This window comes from Tachysurus vachellii, chromosome 10 (genome assembly GCF_030014155.1).
Source record: "Tachysurus vachellii isolate PV-2020 chromosome 10, HZAU_Pvac_v1, whole genome shotgun sequence".
Classification (NCBI taxonomy): domain Eukaryota; kingdom Metazoa; phylum Chordata; class Actinopteri; order Siluriformes; family Bagridae; genus Tachysurus; species Tachysurus vachellii.
This window is the reverse complement of record NC_083469.1, coordinates 5867419-5874918: the sequence shown is the minus strand read 5'-3', so window position 1 is coordinate 5874918 and position 7500 is coordinate 5867419. Positions and strand designations below refer to the sequence as shown.

The 7500-nt window shown below is 43.9% G+C and overlaps 1 protein-coding gene and 1 long non-coding RNA gene across 2 annotated transcripts in view; both read right to left on the bottom strand.

Moving 5' to 3' along the window:
- LOC132852757 (uncharacterized) overlaps nucleotides 1–6287 on the bottom strand; it is a 14395-nt gene extending 8108 nt beyond the window's left edge. Inside the window, exons 1-2 of the long non-coding RNA XR_009649129.1 lie at nucleotides 5636–6287; nucleotides 5103–5143 (exon numbers count right to left, since the gene is read on the bottom strand). This is a non-coding gene — a long non-coding RNA (uncharacterized LOC132852757). The remainder of the gene's footprint in view (nucleotides 1–5102; nucleotides 5144–5635) is intronic.
- pdzd8 (PDZ domain containing 8) overlaps nucleotides 1–7500 on the bottom strand; it is a 58220-nt gene that overhangs the window by 38219 nt on the left and 12501 nt on the right. The window lies entirely within an intron of this gene.

Below are 7500 nucleotides of genomic sequence, written 5' to 3'. Positions count from 1 at the left end.
TCTAAACCTCGACAAGCCGAGCAGCTGGAACGGTGATAACGGGGTTTTTTTGGGATCCCACGGTTTCTTTTTAGCACTTAATCACCACACAGTGTGTCTAGTTACATCCCAGCTGTTACACAGGAGGAGACTGCTGCTGAAATCTCACAACTCTGACAGCAGGAAACGCTCACATCATCACAAGCTGTAGACTTCATCGATGTGAGAGGAAAAAAGTTAACATATCTAATGAGTGCATCAAGGAGATGGACAGAATGAGGAAGGGGAAAAAAAAACAGAAGATGATAGGAGTATAAAGGGCGATATAAAATAAAGAAACAAAGTGGGGTAGAAAAAGGTAAGAAGAAACAGATAAAAGAAAGAACAAAAGAAATAGACAAAAAGTAGAAAGAAGTAAAAAACAAGGGAAGAAAAAAGAAAGAAGAGTAAGAAAAACTGAAAGAAGGTGAGGGGACTAAAAACAAAGAAGGGGGAACGAACAGATCGTAAAAGTGAAGGAAGGAAAGAAGGACGGATGGCTTCTGACACAAGCCATCAGACTCCTTAATAACTGAACTGAACTGTACTGAGCACAACATACACACACACACACGTCAACTATATGGACTGCACAGACCTACACCATATACACACACACACACACACACACACACACACCACGTAGGGTAGTGTGTGTACAAGCCAGCGTACACCAGGTAAGGTAGCGAGCGTACAAGCCAGCGTACACCAGGTAAGGTAGCGAGCGTACAAGCCGGCGTACACCAGGTAAGGTAGCGCGCGTACAAGCCGGCGTAAACCAGGTAGCGAGCATACAAGCCAGCGTACACCAGGGAAGGTAGTGTGCGTACAAGCCAGCGTACACCAGGTACGGTAGCGTGCGTACAAGCCAGCGTACACCAGGTAAGGTAGCATGCGTACAAGCCAGCGTACACCAGGTAAGGTAGCGTGCGTACAAGCCAGTTCACACTAGGTAGTGAGCGTACAAGCCAGCGTACACCAGGTAGTGTGCGTACAAGCCAGCGTACACCAGGTAAGGTAGCGAGCGTACAAGCCAGCGTACACCAGGTAAGGTAGCGTGCGTACAAGCCAGCGTACACCAGGTAAGGTAGCGTGCGTACAAGCCAGCGTACACCAGGTAAGGTAGCGAGCGTACAAGCCAGCGTACACCAGGTAAGGTAGCGTGCGTACAAGCCAGTTCACACTAGGTAGTGAGCGTACAAGCCAGCGTACACCAGGTAGTGTGCGTACAAGCCAGCGTACACCAGGGAAGGTAGCGCGCGTACAAGCCAGCGTACACCAGGGAAGGTAGCGCGCGTACAAGCCAGCGTACACCAGGGAAGGTAGGGAGCGTACAAGCCGGCGTAAACCAGGTAGCGAGCATACAAGCCAGCGTACACCAGGGAAGGTAGCGAGCATACAAGCCAGCGTACACCAGGGAAGGTAGCATGCGTACAAGCCAGCGTACACCAGGGAAGGTAGCGAGCATTCAAGCCAGCGTACACCAGGGAAGGTAGCATGCGTACAAGCCAGCGTACACCAGGGAAGGTAGCATGCGTACAAGCCAGCGTACACCAGGCAAGGTAGCGTGCGTACAAGCCAGCGTACACCAGGTAGTGTGCGTACAAGCCAGTTCACACTAGGTAGTGAGCGTACAAGCCAGCGTACACTAAGTAGTGAACGTACACAGCCTTACTGGAAGCTCAAAGCAAGTGTGCACAGTGCTGAGCAAACACCAGCTGTCAGGTGAGCACCAGAAATTACGTAAGGGCTCTTTAGCTGAGAGATTAAGTGTGTTTCACGTACACAGTTCCATCTTTAAATCCAAGAGGACACACACACACAAACCTCATGTAATTATTGACTAAACAGCTGGAATTTTACTTATCTCCACACCTAATGTTTTTTTACTCTCCTTTCTCTCAAACACACTATCACAGACATGCTAGCAGTTAACATATGACCTTGTGCTAGAATTCCCGGGATGGGTGGACTGACGGATAAGATCTCTGTACATCCAGCTAGAAGAAAATAACTCAATACAACTTTCTATAATATTATAAAGCAGCAAAGTGAATTCCAGACCTTCAGGTTACAGAATTACACGTTAGCTAACAGCACAAAATCACACATAGGACACTTCAGAATGTAACAGTGAAGCTCAACAAGCCTGCGTGGCTGATCTGGAGGATTACAAGCCTCCTTTTTCCCCCTCAGACATGAACAGATTCACAAGACAAACCATGTCTGTTTAGAAAAATAAAGTTATGCTTATGTTCAGAAGTAGGTCACATGAGGCCTGGGTGAGTTTTTTTTTTTTTAAATAAATAAATAACAGAACAAAAAGCACTCAGGCCGATAAATCGGACACCAGGATCTTGTTGGTTTAAGCGTCTTAGCCTCTTTTACCCTAAGGACACTCCATCGGTGTTCTTCAAGCGCTTCATCTCACACACACACACACACACACCAGACATGACCTCATCAACTGGAAACCAAGCTGCTCCACCCTTCTATTGAGAACAGGCTTTTATCTCCCACACACACCTCTACGCTTTAATTATTTATTAATGCTGAGTGTAGTGTTCGCTTATTATCTACTAATTCAGCTCCAGAAATAAAGAAATTAACTTTCACGGAAACAATGCTGCTCTCCTGAAGCGTGGATGAAAGGGAAGGACATGAAAAACATTACGAGCGAAACAAACCTATCCGCTCTTCTACGAGGGCTCGGTCTACATCCGTCTGTCGCTCCTCTTATCTTATCTGGGTGTCCTGTTTTGTTTACCGTCTGAATTTCCTTGTGGCATAATTACGCTATCTGATCGGACAGTCAAAAATGAAAGCGGTGCTAGATTAGCTCAGCAAGCTAACTAACATTTCACCTCCGGTTTTTTCCTCTCTGTATTCATTTAACAAGAGATTGCACATGACAGGACAAGTGAACCAAAGGTCGTAAGATTTTTGACCATTTTTGGCCATCAAACAGCAAATAGGAACCGATGTTTGACATATTCTACATGAATTACGGAGGACACGTCAAATGTCGCTTCTTGCGTTGTTTCATTATGTAGCTTTGTAGAAGCCAACATTCTGTTTTCCTATTTAAGCTTAGACAAAAATTTATAAAATGTAATCCGGCCTAGGGCTTTTGAGCCACATGCACCAAATTCGGATATGTTGTAGACCCTGGTCTGAAGTTTGTTGCTATTACTTTTATAAGCGATCCGAGTACCGGTACTCAAAGTGGCCTTTTTTCCCCATAGACTTCCATTATAAACTTTGGAGGTTTATAACTCGGCAAACTTTCGAACTATCTACACCAAACTCGACCAGCTCCTTTAGGGTGATACTCTGAACAAACTTTTAAACTGGTGTACCGACTGGCCTTTCGGGTTGTGCCACAGCCCCACCCCCAAATTATGCAAAATCAAAAAACATGGACATGTGACATATCAAAACACTCAAAACAATGAGGGGAACTTCCTCACAGGTATCCGGATGACGTCACGTGATGTCACGTGAAAATAAAAAAATTTGCACAACATGGGCATGTGATATCAAAACACTCAGCACAATGAGGGGAACTGCCTCGCGGGTATTCTGAGGACGTCACGTGATGTCACGTGAAAATCAAAAATTAGCACAACATTGACAAGTGACATATCAAAACAATCAGCCCAATGTGGGGGAACTTCCTCAGGAGTATTTGGATGATGTCACATGCTTGTCTCCACTTACCTCCAAATGTTTGGTGACAAATCTAGTTTTTTTTTGTTTTTTTTTTGTTAATCGACACGCAATGAAATTACGGCTATGTGACATCAGTCGCTCGCCATTTGTTATGTCTAGTGGCGTATTCTTACTGTTGAGTTGCGTTTTCTTCTATTGGTTCTGTGGGTTCTTTTTTCTCTTTCTCCTCCTACTCAGAATAGGAGTCCTATATTGTCCTGCTCAGCTTGTTGTAGTAGCTCTTAATCTGGTGGTTGTATGTGCTAACTACTAACGTTACTGATGCTAGCGACTATGTGAACGTAGGGCCAAAACTCAGGATGTAAATAATCTAATTAGTGCATGCAGAGAATATTAAGAACAAAACATTATGACAAAACACCAAATCAAAGTTGAGATGGTGTTCCTCTGGGAATATTTATCCATTCATTCATTCATTTTCTACCGCTTATCCGAACTACCTCGGGTCACGGGGAGCCTGTGCCTATCTCAGGCGTCATCGGGCATCAAGGCAGGATACACCCTGGATGGAGTGCCAACCCATCGCAGGGCACACACACACACACACTCATATTCACTCACACAATCACGCACTACGGACAATTTTCCAGAGATGCCAATCAACCTACCATGCATGTCTTTGGACCAGGGGAGGAAACCGGAGTACCCGGAGGAAACCCCCAAGGCAAAGAACATGCAAACTCCACACACACACACAAGGTGGAGGCGGGAATCGAACCCCCAACCCTGGAGGTGTGAGGTGAACGTGCTAACCACTAAGCCACCGTGCCCCTCTGGGAATACAGTGCACTAAATCAGCAGAAGACATAACAAATAAAATGATAAGCTGTGACAGAGAGGGAGAGAGTTAATGGATTCGAGCTTTAGTCACATAGACGACTGAACCGGCAAAGTTTTAATAGGAATAGTGAATAAAGTCGGTGTTTAGATCTAGGACTAAGACAGGCGACAGAAAATTTTAGTCAACTCTTAATGAATGTGATGTTTGTGCATTGGAGTGATTAGTATGATGAAAGAGAAGAATGAGAAAATCAGTGCAGGACGTAAACAGACAGACGGTCAGGAAGAAGCGCCCAGGTCAGTTATTCACTGATATTTGCCACCGGTCTGTGTAGTTAGTCACAAGGCAGGTGTTATTCAGATTGAGGATTTTTACATGAACCAAGGAGCATGAAAGCTAAACATCCATCCATCTTGTGAAGCCTTTATAATACACAGGACTGCAGGGAACCTGGAGAAAACTCAAGGTGGAGGACACCCCCACACACACTGTTGTGTTGTGTCCAGGGGCGATTCTAGAATTTTCATTTTAGGGGGGCTCAGCCCCCAGGATAGGGTTGTATACTACTAACCTTATTGCAATCCACTATTCCATTGTATTCCCTGTATTTCACTGTAAAAAAATGAAAAATTTAGATGTGACCAGTCACTAGAAAATTGAGTTGTGAATGTAGTTTTTTTTTTTTTTTTTTTTACAATGAAGACTTCCTGTTTCATTACTCACTGTACAAACACACGTACACACGTTTCCAGTACAAACAACATTTTACTGTTTGCATTTCTATGCTCACATAAAAACCTCACATAAGGAACTTTTTTGACAAAATAAAAAACTTTTAACCAACTTTTAACCAGAAAAATAACATAAAAGCCATAAACTTTGACTATGCATATCAGCCATATAAACAACACATGTATGAGGCTGGACAATGGACTGTGGTTAACTATCAGAAGGAATGAAAAACAAGCGAAAATGAAGCAGCTTGTGAGAAGCAGTTTTGTGTATTTTGTACGAACTGTGTATTGGTCCAGTAAACTGCAATTACAAGAACTGCACCGATGCAGATGTCATATCATAGCAATCCATCAATAAAAACACACACACCTTGTACTCTCCGAAGTTTCGCTCTGCTCGGCGTCCCTGCGGATTGAAAAACGCGCTGAATCCACGCAGACTCAGTTCAGGGGAGGAGCCGAAACATGACGCAGCTTGTCGCTAAAGCCCCCCTAAAAAGGGCCTAGTGACGCCCCTGGTTGTGTCCTTGTTTACTTTTGTCCAGCATTGAATGTCTTTGTCATGTCCCACTCCACACCCCACAGTGGTGGTTAATACGAAGCTCATACTGAATGAAAATCTCATAAGTCCATTTCCATTGTGTCGGTACTGGAAATTGAACCCCAGTGTACTATGTAGTAGGGTTCTCTCATGCTAACAGTGGGGAAAGAAAGATTCCTCAGGGGTTCTTTTACAAGTTACTTGTAGATTCTAAGCACTTGCACTTGTGTATGGACCAAAATAGACCATCTGAGAGAGATTAGTTCCTGACGCAATTGACACAAATGCACCGAACATGCTGTGTATTTTGGCTGGCTGGCGACATTTTTCTGAAAGTAAATGATGGAGATCTGCAAAAAAAAAAAATGGTTAAAACTAGGCACTCCTGCGTGTTCTCTATGTTCGGGTGATATTTATGATTTATATGCGCACTTCTCAGAGGTGTGTTTACCTTTAACCCAACATCAGAGTTTTACTGGTGCACTTCAACCCTCACCATTTTTTGTTTGTTCATTAAGTTATGTACAGTGAGAAAAAACAAAACAAAAACCAAACAAACAAACCATAAATGAATTTTGCTCTGATTTGGACTCAGAAACTGGACTAAAAGGTGAGAAAACTGTAGGTTTTAGGTTTCCCTGGAGAGACACACACTGGGAATGTGTGTCTGATCTTAAACGGCAGTCATGAAGCAGATAACAGTGTACACACACACACACACACACACACACACACACACACACACACACACACACACACACACACACACTCAACAAGGGGAGCCCAGTTACCTGCATATGTCGAATAAAATATATAATTAAAAGCCACCAGATTGTGTGTGTGTGTGTGTGTGTGTGTGTGTGTGAGCACTGTTATCCGCTCCATGACTGCTGATATAACTGCTGTTTAAGACCTGACTTTAGGTCAAAAAGGTCACAAGCTGTTTTGGTTTGTGTTTTGACAATCACGAGTGTGTGTGTGTGTGTGTGTGTGTGTGTGTGTGTGTGTGTGTGTGTGTGTGTGCAGGCGCGTGTTAAAGCTCACAAGTGTAACACTGATACCGATTACATGACAAGCTGACAAATCGCTGCAGCATCAGACAGCAAGCCGATAAATGCAGAACTGTGTGTGTGTGTGTGTGTGTGTGTGTGTCTCTCAAACAGCATTGAGTCAGTGTACTTTATAATTGAAGTAACTTAAAATGCTGAATCAGACAGAGAGTGTGTGAGAAACTGAGCGAGCCAGCGAGCGAGCGTGTGTGTGTTTCAGTTAGAGATCAGAGATAGAAGGCATTTGCAGCTACACTACATTCCACCGAGCTCATACTATCTGAAGCTAACGATCTCATACACAAGGTCAGAGTGATAAAGAGAACTGAAGAGAAATGGAACAGTGTAGTGTAGCAGAGTTCAGCGTACAAACAGAAGACATAACACAGCCATGATAAGAATAACCGACATGGTTAGACCGTAAACATCGTGCGAGGTTCTTAACAAGACGTTAGAGAAATACTGAATACGTCCTTTAATACCAGTCCTGACAGATCAGCACGAGAGCTGGGAAACCATCATATCGTCGCTGTCAGGCGGAATCCTCGTATCTCCAAAACCGTTATTTTTCAGGAAATGAAAAAAACGCTGTACCTTATCTACAGTTCACAGGGTTTAGTCCGCGTTGCAGTGGATTGTCTTGCG